Consider the following 21,532-nt stretch of genomic DNA (forward strand, 5'->3'; position numbering starts at 1 on the left):
TGGGCGACAAAACTATTGTCTTGCCAAAATCTGACCATTCTGTGTCCATTAACTGATCAATATTTCTGCATTGATGCCAATTTATTTTCTTAACCTAAACCACATTTTGGAGGGTTTCAGTTTTCAAAAGAATAATTTATACAGCCAATGGATGAATTTAATGTCAGGCTTTTATTTACACAACATGGATAAGCAACATAACTTCTGTCAGGGAGTGTATGTAGCATAAGCGATCGAATGTTTGTAGAATTACCTTTTTTGGTTGCTGGAACATTGCAATAAATTGCAATGACAGGCGATCTAAAGATTGTATCTACACCAAAATGATATCAATAAAAACGTCAGATTGGTACGCAATAAACAAACCTTCTCCCCGCCCCAGATCCGGAAAAATGAAGACGCTACAGGTCTCAGAAAGAAGCTAGACATGTTTGGTATCTACAAATTGATAATGACAGGTCAGTTTTAGCATTCAGTGAACATGGTAAAAAAACTAAAAAATAATTGTGGAATTGCACTTTTCTTGCAATTTCAAACCACTTAGAATTTTTTCCCGTTTTCCAGTACATGATATGGTAAAAGCAATGGTGCTGTTCAAAAGTACAACTCGTCCTGCAAGAAACAAGTCCTCATATGGCCATATTGACAGAAAAATAACAAAGTTATGGCTCTGGGAAGAAGGGGAGCAATAAATGGAAACGCAAAAACAGAAATACCTCTGGTCCATAAGGGGTTTAGGATAACAAAGTCAATATTTTGGAGAGGCCATCACAAAGCCCTGATCTCAATCCTATTGAAAATGTATGGGCAAAGCTGAAAAGGCAGGTGCGAGCAAGGCGACCTACAAACCTGGATCAGTTACACCAGTTTTGCAGGAGGAATGGGCCCAAATTCCGACCAACTATTGTGAGAAGCTTGTGGAATAAAATCCCAAATGTTTGACTCAAGTCATTCAGTTTAAGGGTAATGGTACCAATTATTTATGAAATGTATGTAAATTTTTGACTTTGCAGTAAGTAATAAAAATGCCTTAAAACATTCTGTCTCTCTCTCATTATTCTGGCATTTGGCAAATATTAGTAATCCTAATTGACCTAAAACGGGAAAGCTTTATTCTGATTTCATGTCAGAAATTGAGAAAAACCTGCATATTCGTCTTTTTATATAGTGTATGTAAACTTCTTTCAACTCTATATTTGCAATAACATGATAGTATTGCATGCATTGATAATTTATTGCCTTTTTTTCTTCTTTTTTTGTGTTTGTAAGCAAAATGTTGATGTCCCTATGATGATATTCCTTGTTTTACAGGTGTTTTAAGTTTTATGTAATTTTTTTTTATATTATCTTAATACATTTTGAGTTTTAGGAATTCATAGATCTCTTCTTTCTGTAATTATCATAGTATGTTGTGTATTTATACAATCAAAGTGCTATGTATTATTTTGAACAAACATATATGATTAATCAGCTCTTCATGGGGGCCATTTGTACATAGTGTTGCAGTTTCTGTCATCTAGTGCATTGTTATCATTTGCACTACGTGATGGCAAAATGTCAGCATTTTAGGATATGGTTTTTGTTTCCTATATAATAAAGTTAATTTGGTCCACAACTGCCAGGAAAATTGTTCGGGATGCAAAGAAAAACCCACAAATAACATCAGCTGAAATATAGGACTCTGAAAACTAGTGGTGTGGCTGTTTCAAGATGCACAATAAGGAGGCACTTGAAGAAAAATGGGCTGTATGGTCGAGTCGCCAGAAGAAAGCCATTACTGCACAAATTCAAACAAAGTATCTTGCTTCAATACTCAAAACAGCACAGAGAAAAGCCTCAAAACTTTTGGAACACGGTAATTTGGAGTGATGAGACCAAAATTGAACTTTTTGGCCACAACCACGAATGTTACATTTGGAGAGAGGTCAACAAGGCCTATGATGAAAGGAACTTTGCACTCCTTGTGAGAGTACCCGCATCTCAGGGCCTGTTCGATGGGAGGGTCTGAGAAAACTCTCCTAGAACTTTGCCACTGTTCCCCTGCTTCTGCTGGATTGGAGTTGTGTCTCTCTCGCCTGTACTCCTTGGTTGTCTAATGAACTGTGATCTCTGCTGCCAGCGTTTTCAGATGGGATTTTTTTTATAATTTCGCAACAAGGGCGCTCTGGTACTGCACAATTTTAGTACACCTGTCTGCCTCTGGAAGAAGAAACTGAAAGTTCTCCTTGAAGCGTGGATCTAGAAGTGTCACCAACCAGTAATGAGTGTCACCGAAAATTTTCATAATGCGGGTGTTATGGGAATGGCAGCGCAACATAAAGCCAGCCATGCATTCCAGACTGCTAACAGGCAAGACTTCCATGTCCTCACCAAGAGGACGACAGACCATGCTCTCCTCCTCCTCCTCCCTGTCCTCAGGCCATCCACGCAGAACAGACGGTATGACAGTTATGCTTGTAGTACTGTCTATAGCGCATGAAAATAGCTGCTATTCTTCCTCCTCCTCCTCTTCCTCATTGTCAACCAATCCATGTGGGGATGACATGAGGCTGGGCTGTGTATAATCACCCTGCATGCTTCCTTGCTCCATCTCATTGTGCTTTGCCTGCAATGCATCCTCTTTGATTGTGAGCAGAGGGTGTTACAGAACACAGAGAAGCGGGATGGTGACGCTAATTATGGCATCATCGCTGCTCACCATCTTGGTGGACTCCTCAAAGTTTTGTAGGATGGTACATATGTCTGACATTCATGTCCACTCCTGAGGTCTTATGTGTGGAGTCTGAACTGAATACCGACAGCCTTGGTGATGCTGGTATTCAACAACTGCCCTCTTCTGCTCACAAATCCTTTCCAACATATGCAGTGTAGAGTTCCAATGCGTGGGGACATAACACAACATTCGGTGAGCTGGAAGCTGCAAACGCTGCTGAAGCATGGAAAGGGCGGCTGAAGCTGTAGCTGACTGTCTAAAATGGGCACATGTGGCGTACTTTCACAAGCAGATCCGGCAGCTCTAGGTAGCTTTTGAGAAACCGTTGAACAATGAGGTTAAGCACATGGGCCAGGCATGGTACGTGTGTGAGCTTGCCTTGCCTCAGTGCTGCCACCAGGTTCCGGCCATTGTCACACACGACCATGCCTGGCTGTAGGTTCAGCGGTGTCAACTACAGATTTTCCTGCTCTTTGTCCACAACTCTTCAGCATTGTGTGGTTTGTCACCTAAGCATATTAGTTTCAGCACAGCCTGTTACAACTTGGCTGAGGCAGTGCTGCAGTGCTTCCAGCTTGTGACTGATGTGGTTATTTCGGAGATAGAGGCTGAAGAGCAGAAGGAGGAGGTGCAGGAGCTGTAGACTGTGGGGGAAACCCTGATTGATGTAGTGCCCACAATCCTCGGCGTCTTGTTCCATCCCAAGGTCCGACTGGGTCCTGGCTTCCACTATGTTAACCCATTGTGCCGTCAGTTAGATGTTCCATCCCTGCGCACAAGCACTTGTCCATGTGTCTGCCAAATAATCCCGGAAATGCTCAGTGCTCATCGAGTACCGCGAGTATAACGATACTCAGGTGAGTAGCCGAGCATTACCGAGCATGTTCGCTCATCACTAGAGAGAACACTGCACCTGGAAGAAATGGTGCGGCGAGCAGAGGGGAGCTTCGGCCAGAGCAAGGCAGAACCATGGCGTCGGATGTCGAGAAGTGAGGGAGATGGTGTCATTTGCCTGAGGCAAGATTTCTGCATTACCCAAGAGCATGGAAGTTGAAGATGACAGTGGCCCCAGCAAAGAGGCGGAGGTAGAACTCACATCTAGTGCACAGTCAGATGTTGGGGAAAGCACACTTACACAGCTGAAGGAGGTACCGAGTATGCGGGTGTCGCTCCATGTTTTGGATGGCTGTCAGGCTGGGGAAAACCAAGAGCTGCGGCCCGATGATAAAGTGCAGTCAGATGACTTAGTGGAGGAGGACATTGAATGCCATGGAGGAGAGCCCAATTTCGAAATTCTGTATGAGATACCTGAAGATCTGAGTACTCCTGACGAGAAAGTTCAAGAGGTGCCTCAAGTGCTCACTGTGACCACGTTGGAGTTCCGCCCACGCAATATACGCAGAACACTCTTCTTTGGCAAAACAAAGTGCAAGAGAGGCAAAAATGGGTGTGAAAACTGTGGGCATCTGGCCCACCTTCGAAGAACATAAAGGGGCGCAAATAGTCATTGCCCGTGGAATGGTGAGCTAAAGGAGAGGGAGAGTAAGGAGGAAGACCAGACTGCAGGTACCTGTGCCAGACCAGGTCTGGAACTGCTGAGGCTGCATCCCATGTTGTCCGGGGAAGGCAAAAAGGCCCGGACAGGTTGCCTGACCCAGAAGCTGGGGCGCTGTTAAAAGTAAAAGAACTCACAGCATCGGGCAGTTTCCCGCTGGCGGTGACAGAGGCAAGGTGCATGCGCAGCATGCACTGAGTGGTGTGCAGCCGGGCCACAACGACAAGTGGCCGATCCGACGCCAGGATGCTGCTGGAGCCCACCTCAGTAACAGGGAAAGAGCCAGGAGCCCCGTTCAGCTAAGCGCCGCACCTCAGCCTAAGAGCCAGGGCAGAGTTCAGGACTGTTCTCTGCTGCCCTCGCCGTCGGTCCGTTGTCTACAGGACCTTGTTGGAGAAACATCACGCCAGTTGTTGTCGGCGCTACAGACTTGGCAGGAACAGGCAGCGTGCAGCACAGAGAGAGACGTGCAGTGCGCCCGATAGCTGGCAGAGAGCGAGGTGCCATGCGCTTTGTGATCATGAGTACAGCGCAAGTGCCACAAAGAGAGAACCGGGTACTGGACAGATGTTTGCAACCCACCTTACCAGCATATACCTTCCTGCCCACGGGAGACCCAGATAGTTATGCGGTCTTGTTTTCTCCAGCCGCATATGTTCATGGACTAGGGGCTCAGCGGAAGGTGCTGAAGACCGACTGCTACTGCCAGAAGACGGACCACCGTTTCCAATGGAATCTCCTTGGACAAGCCTTCTCGCCAGCCGTTACTGGCGCTACCAACTCCCAAGTAGTATCTTCAGTCTGTGCAACTTCTGACACGATGAGTGTACAAAAAGAACTGCTTGCTCATTAACTCTGCATATCGCTTGCAAACGGACTATTTATTCCCTCGTTTAACGCTTCATCTCCCTGCAAGGAGTTAACCCCCTGTTCAATTAAAACTGTTCAATTTGTTAACCCTTGCTTTGTCTTCTGTCTGTCACTGCATTCCACAATCTGCTTATACTTGGCGGGTTAGTGTACTATGGTGCACAATAGCACCCGCTCTTGCCTGCGTGGGGGAGGAGAACAGACAGAGGGCTAACTTAGGAGATAAGGCAAGGGCAGAGGCCAAGACATCTTCGCCATCTGAAGTATCCTGGGGAGCAGGGAGAGCTTGGGTGCCCCCTAGTGTTAGAGACAGGGAAGGAGCCCCTGGTCCTGGGTCACCCAACAGCTGTGTGGTGACATTAATTCTGACAGCTACCATTTTCTCTGATCCATGATGGATCCAATCTCTGCTCTGATAGGGCAATTGCAGCAGCTCAATCTGAAGGTGAAGGATTTACGCATGGTGGTTTTGCAGGACCCTCGTTATTTCATACTGCATCATTCCTGTGAAACTACACTTGTGAAAGCGAGGAGATAGATTGTATCCTAATAGTTATATGCAGAGGCGATGTTACTCGCTGCCCTGCACAATGTAAGTCTAAGTGGACATGGATCCTGAATACCTTACGCCCACAGATTCTCAACAAGTCCCCCATTTTTCGTCAATACTTTGATCATTGACCCCTGCCTTAGTCTTCTACTTTTTCATTTTGTGCCTTAGTTTTAGCCCAACAAAAGCTCATTTGTCTTTGCTTAGAAACTTGAATACTGGCATCTGATATATTGCTGCAGCCTTAGAAGCAGCTTTGTGTTGTACTGCATAGCGTTTTGATGCCTTGGAGAGGATGCCTGGTAATGTACGCAGGTGTATATGCATATACAGTGTGAGTGCATGCATGCACACATGTGCACATACAGCTACATTTGTATATAAAAAAAGTTTAAAAAAATTTCTAAAAATTTTTTACACCATTTTGTTCTTGATAACAATTTTATGTTACCACTATCTTCACATATCCATTTGGCTTCTCACTTTGCATCACTCACACTTTTTAACTTCAATCATTTTTCACCCATTCACTCTTTTATCATGACAGTTTCATCATTCCCACACACATTTTTTCATTCCGTTTTTATGGCATGTCCTACACACTTTTTTTCCTCCCATATTTTTATATACACATTCTTTAAACGTTTATTATTTGTCATATTTTTAAATCACTTTAATTTAGCATTTTATTCTAGTTGTGGAAATTGAGTTTCCAATCACATTCATATTCATTGCTGCAATGTGAATTCATTCATCATGTTCTTATGTCACCTGACTTTTATATTTGGATCACGTACATTTGGATTCAGTTACGTTCACTATTTATTAGTGTCATGTGCATATGTGTAATAATCATGTTCAGTTGTGTATGTATTTTAGGATTGCTATTAATCCAGTATAACATCCATCTTATCTTTACTGTTCTATTGCTGGGCAGTAACGTTTGTTTTATTCTTACATGATGCACAAACTTTATTCTTTGGTGTGGTCATTTTCACATTTATGGCCTGAGTTACCCATTTACTATATATACTGAATCAGACTGTATGAATGCACTGACGGCTGCACCACCTGCCCGACCTCCTGTATCTTTATACTGCAAATTATATTATAGTATCAACAGAGTGGTCGCACAAAGATGTTATCCTGTTTAATCAAGCAGTTCGCCACTTTACAGTGCTGAACATGATTGGGGGGTCTTGTTTAGTGTTTAAAATTCAGTTAATGAGTCAGTCCATCATTGTTTGGGAGGGTTTTTTAGTTTGGAGCGCCCCCAGACGCAGGGCCGCGGGGTACTCGGTACCGGGCTTCTCTGTCTCAGTTCTAGGGTTGTCACAGTGGCTAGGCCTGGTCCGTGACCCTGCTAAGGGGCGTCCAATGAAAGGTGTAGGTGGTGGTGCATGGTGCAGGTCGCGGTGAATAACGAGGACACAGGGTTGCAGTCTCTTTACCTCTTTACTGAAGGCTTCAAGATCCTCAATCCAGAGTACTGTTAACAGGGCTGAGACCAGCCGGTCCGATGGCACCTCCAGAGCTCCCTTTGCAGGTGGAAATCTGTGCCTACCTTCTAGCGCCTGTGTGTTGTAGTACTTCCCTGCTGAGCACCACGGGATAGTCCTCACAACTGTTGTGTCTGTTTCTGATGTTCTTTCCCACAACTTATATCTGTTCTGATGTTCTTCTCCGTCCCCCAGATGACATGGCTAGGACGCACCCGTATGACGGGTAGGCCTGGAGTTCTTCCGGGACCCTAGTGACGCCCCTCTCCCACAGTTGCCCCCTATGTCTGCTTAGGTGATTTAGGTGAGACAGCCAACCTAAAATTAACTGTCCTGCCGTTGGTTTGAAGTAATGCTTGGAGCCCAATACTTACTTGGCGTTCCGGCCACCGGCTATACGCCTCAGTAGGATGTTGCCTCGATCTTACGGCATGATTCCTACTGGTGTTATCTCCTTTTTGCTTTGATCTCGTTTCTCACTCTTCACAATAAACCTCGCTTTTTGTCCTTTCTTGAGATACCGCCGCGATGTAGTGCAGGCGCGGTTCCTTAACGTTCTGTCTTGGTCGCTAGGCCTCTGTCAGGATCCCACCCCTGACAGGGACCCCCCTGAATCTTCCCCCGCAACACCCTCTGCCACAGGATGTTGCCTGGTTCCAACCCAGTCAGCTTCTGACTAACTTCCTATCCAGCCCCCAGTTTTACCAGATTGTGAGGAGTGGCCTAATGCATAGAACCCTTTGCTCCCCCTGGTGGCCAGAATGTGAAGTGTAAAGTGTGACTGTGATACCTGGTCAGGTGAACTCCTTAAGTGCCATCAGACGTACCATCACTCCCCTTAGCGGCGGAGCATCAGTACTGCAACGACCAGGACTCTGGGGCGCTGCACTTGCATACTTGCACTAATAAAGCATTTATTGTCAATCATCATTTCTGGTTGTAATATTTTACCCATCATTTTTGTAGGGGTAAATATTTGGTCTTTGTGCAATTAGTGTATGGGTTTCAGTACTACACAGTTATATTAGTGCAATAATTTTATAAATGTACTTACCTATTCATGAAATTTTTACTTTTTACACATTGGTTTATGTAAACTACAGCAACAGCAGCACAGACTTAAGCTTCTTCTTTCCTCCTCTGTGTCCCTCTATATAGCCATGAAATTGTGCAAATCGTACAGGTAGTGCTACTCACTCCCACATGCCAACCATCTATAATGCAGACACTCTTTGCTGAGAACCAAAGATTCTTCTCCTAATGACTGCCTACTCTGTCTATATGTGCCTGATCTCTGTGGACAGGAAACAGGAACATGTTTTGCACCTTTTCATGCTTTCAAGGAGCGCTCTTACCCAGCACTCCCCTATCCAGCTATGTAACCAGCAACAGTGCATATTATTAAAGGGAACCTGTCACCTGAATTTGGCGGGTCCTTTTTTGGGTCATATGGGCGGTGTTTTTCGGGTCTTTTATTAACCCCTTTTTTTCCAGCTGGCCGCACGCTGGTCACGAAATTGACTTGACGTTGATTCGCTTTCCTCCCTAGTTAACGCATGCGCAAAGCAATCTTGCCTTGCGCACATGCAGTATGCTTTGCCCAACTGCGGGCAAAGCCGAAAACCATTAGTGCGCATGCGCCGGCACACTATGTCCCGGAACACAGCGAAATACTTCCGGGACATAGTCCTCCCAGATTGACCCTATTATAATCCGCCCCTGATTCTGAAAATCAAAACCACTGCACTGGGATTGATATTACCATCATGCAGTGACCAGTTAATGGTAATATCAATTGTATACCAGAGCCAGAGTTGTATCTAGGTTTCCTGGCATGTGAGGCAAGAATTCAGTTTGGCACCTTACCCCCAAGCACACATGCAATATGCACACATAGTCATAGCTGCTCTCCCTAATTCTCTAAAAAAAAAACAGAGAAGCAGGAAGAAAAGCTCGTTGTCGCAGGACCATAAGTATATGGTTGTCGCATATGAGTGAAGTGTCCATGTGATGACTACTGGAACCTGCAGAGCTGAATTCTGACAGTGAGCAGCTGAATCCTGGCATTGCAGGCTTCTGAATTCTCACAAGGAATGCACTGCACACTTTTAGGACTCTTCCTTGCTGGTGGCAAGAGTGGAAGGTCATGTCAGCATAAGCATGCGATGTGTATACTTCTGGCCAAATTCTGATTACACGTGCCCGGCCTCGCTCAGTTCATTTTCATTGAGTGAGGCCACACATGTCTAGTCAGCATGTGACCGCATGTATGTAAATCACCGGCACGAGAGAATCCTAACAGCGTGCAGTTCGCACTGTGAGAATTCAGAAGTCTGCAGTCACAAAGAATGACTACAGACTCATCACAAATCTGGATAATCCCTTTAATGCTCTTAACAAATAAAAACATGAGGATGTCAGTATCACATCTAACATTTACATCTAGGTACCTTATAGATGACTTTGCACCTGGAGTCCTTCCCCTTCTTTTCTTCATCTTTTCCAGACCCCATGATGAGTTTTCTCATCCACAGCTCCTCTCTGCAGACTTCCATCTTCTCCAGTCTTGTGCAGCACATCCCCACACGATGCCCTTAAAGCTAGAAGTGTCATTATAATGCTCCTGAACAAAAAATTTATGCCCTACGGTGAGCACCTGAATAAATAATTGCCCCTCACTATATTGTCTGCACAAAATATGACCCCCATATTGTCCCTCTTATGGTATATGCTCTTCACACTGACCTCTCCTTTCCATACTGGGACCCCTCTTCACACTGTACTCTCACACTGTATCGTTGTTATAAGGCCCAGTCTCTATACTGTATCCTCTCATCACACTCCCCCTCCTTGGTATACTGTCCTCTCCTGGCTGTACCCATCCCTCATACTGGTTCCTCACACATGCACCCCATTCCCACATATAGCTTCATCGTCCATGCCCCCATTCCCCCATACTGTTTCCTCATCCATGCCCCCCATTCCCCCATACTGTTTCCTCATACATGCCCTGCATCTCCCCCTTGGCTCCTCATTTTGAGTCCTCAAATCTCCCTACATACATTAAATCCTCCATCCCCACTCCAAATCTCCCCACACATGTTACATTTACCCCCCCATGCACTTAATCTTCGGTGTTTTCAGCTCCGCTGGGAGCCGACACGTTGCAGTTTCTCTGTGCTGGCTGTCAGCTTGACAGCCGACACAGAGAACGGCCGGCTCCCAGTCCAGGGAGGCATGAGGCACTTGCCACAACTGCCCCCCCAGATACGCCTCTAGCCAGAGCTCTGCAGACCCCTGTACAGATACTCAACATTGACATACTCAAATAATTATAATTTATTTTCCTTTTTCTTTTCAAATTTGCCCAGACCACCATGACCACTTCTTACATCCATAACTTGTTCATGCAAAATGTAACACATTTTTGGCTTACTGCTCCTCCAACGTTCTCCTCACATTCCCTCACCTCTATAGAAAAGGTATAGTACTGCAACCAGTGCTTTAGAGAGTTATAGTGCCCTCTTTGTGCCCTGCACAGTAATTGAACCCTCCTTTCGTGCCCCACAAATAACAGTGCCCCCTCTGTGGCTTTACATAGTAATGACACAGTAATAATGTTAGCAAAAATGTGCATCCATACAGTTATACGGCACCATATAATTATAATGTTCTCTTATGCTTTTAATAATTTCCCCTTCTTTTAATAATTTAAATGACTTAGTACCTCTTTCTAATAATAAAACAAGCCCCTGTGCTTCCTTATAATAATAATTATCTCTCATTATGCAGTATGATGGCCACCACAGCTCTCCACATAATAAGATGGTCTCCTCAGCCACCCATACACAGCATGGTGGCTCCTTGAGTACATTCTTCCATACACACAATATGATGTCCCCCACATCCCCTCATACACAATATGATGTCCTCCACACACACCCTTACACAGTATGATGCCCCCAAAGACATCACAAACAGAATGATCATCATTATAGCACCCTATACACCTATACACAGTATGATTCCCCATAACTCCCCTTTACATAGTACGATGCCCTTACACACAGTATGATGGTCACCATAGCCCTCTATATGCAGGTGACCCCTATTATACATAATGTTATGCACCCTACAGCCCCTTATACACAGTATGATGCATCCATAGCTCATCTACACATCGAATTATGCCCCCCACACAGTAATATTCCCCATAGCCCCCTTCTCAAATACACAGTATGATGGACCCAATAACACATTCCAACACACAAGGTATGATGTCACCACAGCTGCCCCCCCCACCCCCCGTTTATAATTTATAGAGTGTATACTCGCCTAATAATGGTTTACCATCCGCTGGAGCATTCGTCTTCTCTTCAAGCTTGTCTCACAGTGATCCAGCTTAGGTGGCATTAAACAGTTATGTCATTGCACTTCCCGATGCCCCCTGCGTGGCCTCCAAGAGAACACAGTTTGGGAGTAGCCTGCAGTTTGATAGAGTAATTGACAGAACAGGTAGCTGATGGCCTTCTGCTCCTCTACAGCTGCTAACAGTATCGGCTTCTTGAGGACAACGATATTGCTAAAAGTTTTGCAGGCAGATGCGGCTCATTGCCGGACAGGCTCATCCTCAAGATTTGCCAGATGGCCAGTCCAGCCATGAATTAGGAGCCTCTTATTCCAGCATCATTAATGCGAAACACCAGTCTTAATGAACCGGACTCTTTGTACTTAACTGAACGGATTTAATATCACTTTGCTATATTATTGCTGGCCATATACAGCAGGTCTAATATAACGTTAAAAACCAAGTGGCACGGCTATAATATTATAACTATAGAATTGCACTGTATATGACAACTCTAGTAATCATATGGAATCTCTATTGCAACATGGTCACCAGAAATATATAATATTAAGCATATTACAGTCCTGGACAGTTCAGTGGTGTCTTCAATTTTTACAAGAGGGTGGCAGACCTACAGTACAGACCAAAAGTTTGGACACACCTTCTCATTTAAAGATTTTTCTGTATTTTCATGACTATGAAAATTGTACATTCACACTGAAGTCATCAAAACTATGAATTCACACATGTGGAATTATATACTTAACAAAAAAGTGTGAAACAACTGAAATTATGTCTCATATTCTAGGCTCTTCAAAGAAGCCACCTTTTGCTTTGATGACTGCTTTGCACACTCTTGGCATTCTCTTGATGAGCTTCAAGAGGTAATCACCGGGAATGGTCTTCCAACAATCTTGAAGGAATTCCCAGAGATGCTTAGCACTTGTTGGCCCTTTTGCCTTCACTCTGCGGTCCAGCTCACCCCAAACCATCTCGATTGGGTTCAGGTCTGGTGACTGTGGAGGCCAGGTCATCTGGTGTAGCACCCCATCACTCTCCTTCTTGGTCAAATAGCCCTTACACAGACTGAAGGTGTGTTTGGGGTCATTGTCCTGTTGAAAAATAAATGATGGTCCAACTAAACGCAAACCGGATGGAATAGTATGCTGCTGCAAGATGCTGTGGTGGCCATGCTGGTTCAGTATGCCTTCAATTTTGAATAAATCCCCAACAGTGTCACCAGAAAAGCACCCCCATACCATCACACCTCCTCTTCCTCCTGCTTGACGGTGGGAACCAGGCATGTAAAGTCCATCCGTTCACCTTTTCTGCGTCGCACAAAGACATGGTGGTTGGAACCAAAGATCTCAAATTTGGACTCATCAGACCAAAGCACAGATTTCCACTAGTCTAATGTCCATTCATTGTGTTCTTTAGCCCAAACAAATCTCTTCTGCTTGTTGCCTGTCCTTAGCAGTGGTTTCCTAGCAGCTATTTTACCATGAAGGCCTGCTGCACAAAGTCTCCTCTTAACAGTTGTTGTAGAGATGTGTCTGCTGCTAGAACTCTGTGTGGCATTGACCTGGTCTCTAATCTGAGCAGCTGTTAACCTGCGATTTCTGAGGCTGGTGACTCGGATAAATTTATCCTCAGAAGCAGAGGTGACTCTTGGTCTTCCTTTCCTGGGGCGGTCCTCATGTGAGCCAGTTTCTTAGTAGCGCTTGATGGTTTTTGCAACTGCACATGGGGACACTTTCAATGTTTACCCAATTTTTCGGACTGACTGACCTTCATTTCTTAAAGTAATGATGGCCACTTGTTTTTCTTTACTTAGCTGCTTTTTTCTTGCCATAATACAAATTCTAACAGTCTATTCAGTAGGACTATCAGCTGTGTATCCACCAGACTTCTGCTCAACACAACTGAGGGTCCCAACACCATTTATAAGGCAAGAAATCCCACTTATTAAACCTGACAGGGCACACCTGTGAAGTGAAAACCATTCCCGGTGACTACCTCTTGAAGCTCATCAAGAGAATGCCAAGAGTGTGCAAAGCAGTCATCAAAGCAAAAGGTGGCTACTTTGAAGAACTTAGAATATAAGATAATTTCAGTTGTTTCACACTTTTTTTGTTAAGTATATAATTCCACATGTGTTAATTCATAGTTTTGATGAATGTACAATTTTCATAGTCATGAAAATACAGAAAAATCTTTAAATGAGAAGGTGTGTCCAAACTTTTGGTCTGTACTGTATATTCAACCCACTTACCAGGTAAGCATCCGTCTGCCACATAAAAGGATCAGTATTATAAATGGCACATAGTTGATGTAGATTTTATTTTGGGTCCCAGCTTCATATTGAGTCTCTTAATGGTGAATCGATAAAGAACAGGATTTTTATTTTAAATTGGCTTCTCCAGGTCTGTGAACGAATGGTTACACAAATGTCAGTAAGTGCAAGTAAAATAAGTAATGGAGCTCAGTCGGGCTGCAAGTTCACCTATCTTTAGTGGAGGTGCTTAAAATATTCATTTTTAGTTTGCAGACAGTGTAATGTACACATAAAGCAAATGAAGGCACAAAAGAATGGTAATTTGTACTTGGGTAGACAATGATTTTATATTAGTGGAAAGTATGTGATGTCAGAAGTAAAGCGGTGATGTCAAATTTGATTGACCTCTGGAATAATTTAGTAACGTGGAAGCTGTTCTGTTGACTACAGCTCAGCAAGGGAATTTATATGGAAGAAAATAGACTAAAATATACTAAATATAGCAGTTTCCATGGTTACGTGAGCTGGGAGATTCCTTAGAGTGGATGAAACTCATCTCTTCTAAGGTGTTCGCATTCGTATCTCTCTGTTGTTCCTATCATCTGTCTAATAGTATGGCTAAGCATCTGCCTCCTGCTAAAGCTATATCATTCAATATTTGCTGTCGTTTGGCCTCATTAAACATATTAATTTTTGTAATAATGCCGCATGTGTCTATTAGACAAGTTTGTGATGAACTGATTGTCAGTTCTCTTTTAATTTATCCGCAATCTTCTGTTTTATCTGGGTCAGCTTGCAAGCCTACAACCTGCAATAACCACCGATCGACCAAACCACAGCACGACCAGCTCTATCTTTACCTACTGTATCCTCACCCATCCCTTGTAGATTGTGAGCCTTCGCGGGCAGGGTCCTCTCTCATCCTGTTCCAGTTGTGACTTGTATTGTTCAAGATTATTGTACTTGTTTTAATTATGTACACCCCTCCTCACATGTAAAGCGCCATGGAAAAAATGGCGCTATAATAATAAATAATAATAATAATAATACCTTATTTCATTTACTGCTTATATCTCCTTAGATTAGAAGCACACCATGTTATATACAGATGTGTGAAGAAGTGTTTGCCCCTTCCTGATTTCCTATTGTTTTGCATGTATGTCACACTGAAATGTTTCAGATCACCAAACAAATTTAAATATTAGAGAAAGATAACACAAGTAAACACAAAATGCAGTTTTTAAATTAAGGTCTTTATTATTAAGGGAAAAAGAAATCCAAACCTACAGGGTCCTGCGTGAAAAAGTGATTGCCCTTCCCCCTTAAAACATAAATTAACTGTAGAAATAGAAAAATATCCAGCGTGTTGAATAAAATTCAGAAGTCTTTATTAGAAAATTAAAAAGTCGCCCCAGTATAGAGGGGCAGAAAAAATGTGCAAATCTCGCATACGTGTATCGGAATTTAATCCTTTATTCATTGCATACTATTTTAACACTGAATAGCTTTTTATGTCATATCCTGTGCAGTCATGTGGTATCGAACTACCAATCACATGTCATCAAGTTCTTACTTATACCAATGAAACTTTGAAGATATATACAATGCATGGTACAAATTCATTATAGCTAAAGTAATCCATTGAAAATCATGACAATATTTTGATGATCCATGTATTTTTTCATTTTTCACATAACAATTCCTTCATTTTCTCCATTTTCAATGAAATATTCTGGAATCTAACTTGTGCTATAGGCCTCAATAGAAATAAATTAATCAAGCGTCATATTAAGTGGAAAGAAAAAAAAATTCATATTGGATGGGTTGTTTCATTGATGACCTCCTCCTGATATGGGAGGGGGATTCCATCTTAGCCGCAGAATTTGTCAGTTTCTTGAATAATAATGACATGAATTTAAGATTTACTTCAGATATACAATTGAATGTGGTAAATTTTTGGGACATTTCTTTGAATAACAACCAAGACACAATGATTTTGGTTTCTCCTTATAGAAAAAATATGTCTACAAACTCTACATTATTAGCTACGTCTTGTCACCACAAACAGATGATTAAAAATGTACTTGTTAGGAGAAATGATATGAAGAGAAATGTTGAACATAGAATTAAAGCAAATGAAAGAGAGATTGGAAGACAGACAATATCCTAAATGGATGCTCGCACGGGCATCTAATATTGTAGAAAATATTCAGAGATGTGATACTTTGAAAGATAAAAATAATAAAAAAATTGGAGATAAGAATAAGGATAATAAATCAAGTGAATGTAATATTAATTTTACTACAACATATAGCCCCCAATTCTAGCAAATCAAGAAAATTATTAATAAATATCTACCTATTTTATACCAAACGTATTCTAACTAATCCAATTAGATTTTCAGGTAGAAGGGCACCCACTTTGGGAAATATTTTATTCCCTAGCTTATATATCAATAATGCTGAATTAAAATCTACATGGCTCCATTCAATAGGGTTCTATAAATGTGGCCATAATATCTGTAATTGCTGCAAACACATTGAGAACACCACGGCATTTACTTGAACAGTAACAGATAAAACATATCTAATAAAAACTTTAATTAATTGTAACAGCGCATAAATTATTTATTTAATTACTTGGAAAGTGTGTCAGTTACAATATGTAGGATGTACCACCAACACATCGAAAACCCGCATTAGGAGACATTTATCAGATGCAGTGAACAGATTATCCAATAAATGCTCAGCTGCCGCTAGACATTTCAGCCAAATACACAATGGAGATACTACATCCTGCATAGTTACAGGTAAAGAAATTTTTTTAAAAACCTTTGAAAGGAGGAAAGTTGCATAGGATACTTTTACATTGAGAAGCCTGGTGGATATTTGAATTGAATACGAGAATCCCACAAGGATTAACCATGAAACAGGATTGAATATGTCATTATTAATATTGCAAACTAAAATTGTGATAATTATTTGTATAAATAATTTCTATGTAGTTTTTTTTTTAATTTTCACTTAATATGATGCTTGATTAATTTATTTCTATTGAGCCCTACAGCACGAGTTAAATTCCAGAATATTGAATTGAAAATGGAGAAAAGGAATGAATTGTTATGTGAAAAATGAAAAAAATACATGGATTATCTAAGTGTTGTCATAATAATAATAATAATCTTTATTTATATAGCGCCAACATATTCCGCAGCACTTTACAATTAAGCGGGGACTTATACAGACAAATTCAATACAAGTTAAGACAATTTAAACAGTGACATTAGGAGTGAGGTCCCTGCTCGCGAGCTTACAATCTACAAGGAAATGGGGGGACACAATAGGTGCAAAGTGCTTGTTATTTCAGGTCTGGCAATTATAATACATAGGGATTTTCATACAAAGCTGCATGATCCGGTCATCAGCCCGTGTGTTTAAGTGCAATAGTCAAGTATCAAGTGCAGTTATGTGCATGGAGGGTGTGGAGACAGATGAATAGTAGGGTGCAGATTCAGAGTGATATTTGGAAGGAGGGAACAGGGCAAAGTTAGTTTACTGAGTAGTTGATGTGGTAGGCTTGTTTGAAGAGATGGGTTTTTAGAGTGCACTTGAATAGGTCGGGGCTAGGTATCAGTCTGATCGTCTGGGGAAGTGCATTCCAGAGAGCTGGCGCAGCACGAGAGAAGTCTTGTAGACGGAGGTGCGAGGTTCGGATTACGGGGGATGTTAGCCTTAGGTCGTTTGTAGAACGGAGGGCACGTGTAGGGCGATAGACAGAGATGAGAGAGGAGATATAAGACGGTGCAGAACTGTGGAGGGCTTTGTGGGTGAGAGAGATGAGTTTATACTGGACCCTGTAGCGAATGGGTAGCCAGTGTAATGACTGGCACAAGATGGAGGCATCGGTGAAGCGGTTAGACAGAAATATGACCCTGGCTGCCGCATTCAAGATGGATTGGAGAGGAGAAAGTTTGGTAAGAGGGAGACCGATCAGAAGAGAGTTGCAGTAGTCCAGACGAGAATGAATAAGAGCGACAGTAAGAGTCTTAGCAGTTTCAAAGGTGAGAAAAGGTCGGATTCTGGAGATGTTTTTAAGATGCAGGTGACAAGAGCGAGTGAGTGATCGGATATAGGGAGTAAAGGAAAGTTCGGTGTCGAACATGACCCCAAGACAGCGGGCCTGCTGCTTGGGAGTTATGGTTGAACCCTCCAGGGTAATTTCGATGTTGGGTAGAGAGAGGTTAGTAGAAGGGAGAAACACAAGAAGTTCCGTTTTGGAGAGATTTAGTTTCAGATAGAGGGAGGACATGATGTTAGAGACAGCAGACCGACAATCCTTGGTATTTTGAATTAGGGTAGGGGTGATGACAGGGGAAGAAGTGTATAATTGGGTGTCATCAGCATAGAGATGATACTGGAACCCAAATCTGCTGATTGTTTGTCCAATAGGGGCCGTGTATAGAGAGAAGAGGAGGGGGCCTAGGACTGAGCCCTGCGGAACCCCGATAGTAAGGGGACGAGGAGAGGAAGAGGAGCCGGCGAAAGATACAGTGAAGGAGCGGTCAGAGAGGTAGGAGGAGAACCAGGAGAGGGCTGTGTCCTTGAGGCCAATGGAGCGGAGCATAGTGAGAAGGAGCTGGTGATCCACAGTGTCAAATGCGGCAGAGAGATCCAGGAGAATCAGCAGAGAGCAATGACCTTTGGATTTAGCTGTTAGTAGGTCATTAGAGACTTTAGTGAGGGCAGTTTCAGTGGAATGTAAAGAGCGGAAACTAGATTGTAAGGGGTCAAGAAGAGAGTTTTCCGAGAGATAGCGGATTAGACGGGAGTGGACCAAGCGTTCCAGGAGTTTAGAGATGAAGGAAAGGTTAGATACAGGTCTGTAGTTAGCAGTGCAGTTCTGGTCCAGGGATGGCTTTTTAAGTAAAGGGGTTATGATGGCATGTTTAAATGAGGAGGGAAAGATACGAAAGAGAGAGGTTAAATATTTTAGTCAGGTGAGTGGTGACCACTGGTGAGAGAGACTGCAGGAGAGGTGAAGGAATGGGGTCACTGTTGCAGGTTGTAGGCCGAGCAGAAGCGAGGAGCTTGGAAACTTCTTCTTCTGAGACAGGCTCAAAGATGTCTAGTGACTGAGCTTGAGGTGCAGCAGGGAAGGGGATCCAGGCACTGAGGAGATTGGGCTGAGATATCCAGATGGATGTGGTTGATTTTTTCTAGGAAGTAAGTGGCCAGATCCTCACCACTGAGATTGGTGATGGGGGCCTGTACTTTAGGTTTCAGGAGGGAGTTTAAGGTTTCAAAAAGTCGTTTTGGGTTGTTGGATAGTGAGGTGATGAGGGTGGTGAAGTAGGATTGTTTGGCCACATAAAGGGCAGAGTTATAGGTTTTGAGCATGAACTTGTAGTGGATGAAGTCTTCTGCTAAGAGAGACTTTCTCCACTGCCGCTCTGCACACCTTGAACAACGCTGAAGAAAGCGGGTTTGCTTAGTGTGCCAGGGCTGCCGTTGTCATGATTTTCAAATTTTCAATGGATGAATTTAGCTATAATGAATTTGTACCATGCATTGTATATATCTTCAAAGTTTCATTGGTATAAGTAAGAACTTGATGACATGTGATTGGCAGTTCTATACCACATGACTGCACAGGATATGACATAAAAAGCTATTCAGTGTTAAAATAGTATGCAATGAATGAGGATTAAATTCCGAAACAAGTATGCGAGATTGATTTGCACATTTTTTCAGCCCATGTATATTCTGGTGCGACATTTTAATTTTCTAATGAAGACTTCTGAATTTTATTCAACACGCTGGATAGTTTTCTATATCTACAAATGGTTTCCTAACTTCGGCACTATAGATTTCCTTACGTGGTATCCATGGAGAAGGTGAGCTGATATTTTTCTCTCTTTTTAGCATAAATTAACTGTGGTTTATCAGATCTTTGCGAAGCTGAGTTTAAATTCCCTAGCCACAAGCAGGTCTAATTACTGCCACACCTGTTTTCAGTCAAGAAATAACTTAGATAGGACCTGCCTGACAAAATGAAGTAGACCAAAAGCTAGACATCAAGCCACGATCTAAAATTCTGTAACAAATGAAAATTAAGGTAATTGAGATCTATTAGTTTGGAAAAGATTATAAAGTCATTTCTAAAGCTTTGGGGCTCCAGCAAAACACAGACAATTATCCACAAATACTGAAAACATGGAACTGTGGTGAACCTCTACAGGAGTCGCCAACTGACCAAAATTACCCCAAGAGCGCAGTGACAACTCATCCAAGAGGTCACAAAAGACCTCACAACAACATCCATAGAACTGCAGGCCTCATTTGCCTCAGATAAGGTCAGTGTTCATGACTCTACCATAAGAAAAAGACTGGACAAAAATGGCCTACAAGGCAGAGTTCCAAGACGAAAACCACTGCTGAGCAATAAGAACAGAAAGGCTCATCTCAGTTTTGCCAGAAAACATCTTGATGATCCCCAAGACTTTTAGAATACTCTGTGGACTGAAGAAAAAAAAGTTGAACTTTTTGGAAGGAGTATGTTCCATTACATCTGATGCAGAAATAACACAGCATTTAAGAAAAGAAGCATCATACCAACATTAAAATATGGTGGTGGTTAGGGTTGAGCGACTTTCATTTTTTAAAGATCGAGTCGGGTTTTGTGAAACCCGACTTTGTCCAGAGTCGAGTCGAGTGCAGTCGGCCGACTATCGCTAAAAGTCGGGGATCGACCGAAACACGAAACCCAATGCAAGTCAATGGGGAAGCATAGTCGGCAGTGAGTGGAGGCCAGGAAAACACCTACAGTGCCCATTTTAATGCCAAAAACATCCATTCTTGTTTCTGAAGCTTGTCAATCTTAATTAACTTTATAATAATAGTTGTTCAATGGAACTTGGGGGTCATTTGGCAAATTTGTGGGGGGTAGGGCTGGTTCAAGGTTTTAGTGGGCCCAGGAATCGTGGACTACGTCACGGCGGTGGAGCAGGGAGAGGTAAGTATTTCAACGTTGCAGGTGCTGTGATCCTGAGCAAGCAGGGGGGCACACTTGTTCGCATTGACACTGGCACAGGGCCCCTCAAAGTACAGCGGTGTGTTTGCACGGCGGGGGCGCCTCCCACCAGCAGCGACACTTTTGCGTACTCTGAGGGGCCCTGTGCCAGTGACGTCGCCAACGAGTATGCCCCCCCCCACCTGATGAAGGAACCTGCACTTTCATCTGCACCTTCCTCTTTGTCCCTGTGTAAGGTGGTATAACATGCGGGAAGGGGAACCTTACTTTCAGCAGGGTCAGATTCTGGCTGTGTAGAGTGCAAGGGGAATGTAGTGGTCTAGGTCAATGTACCAGCAGACTCATCTAGCAGTGGCTGGGCAATGGGCAGGATGAGGAGGAAACAGATATAGGGCCAAAGAATAAAGTAGGCTACATGCAGTTCAAAATTGGTAACAGGACTAAACAGGCGGCATTGCTTTGTTCAGTGGAGTAGCAAACCCAGGAGCAGCAGACACTGTTTTAAGGGCCCAAACACACTAATAGGCCAAATGCAGTTTAATATCTGATACTTTAGGCCAAAAGCCTAAGACTGAAGCTCAGCTTTATTCAGTTGAGGGCAAACACCAGGGAGGGGCAGACACCGTTAGTAGGCCCTAACCACCAATTTTTAAAAACACAGCACTTAATGAGAGCCAGAAGGTTGAAGCTCAG

At 43.0% G+C, this 21,532-nt stretch overlaps 1 protein-coding gene across 1 annotated transcript in view; it reads right to left on the minus strand.

The window, feature by feature from the left end:
- The window catches only part of KLHDC8A (kelch domain containing 8A), a 501,637-nt gene extending 488,020 nt beyond the window's left edge, over window positions 1-13,617 (minus strand). The window contains exon 1 of the mRNA XM_077295115.1: window positions 13,521-13,617. The gene's annotated coding sequence lies outside the window, so the exon portion shown is untranslated. The remainder of the gene's footprint in view (window positions 1-13,520) is intronic.
- Window positions 13,618-21,532: the final 7,915 nt, after the last annotated feature.

Source organism: Ranitomeya variabilis, chromosome 3 (genome assembly GCF_051348905.1).
Source record: "Ranitomeya variabilis isolate aRanVar5 chromosome 3, aRanVar5.hap1, whole genome shotgun sequence".
NCBI classification, from domain to species: Eukaryota; Metazoa; Chordata; class Amphibia; order Anura; family Dendrobatidae; genus Ranitomeya; species Ranitomeya variabilis.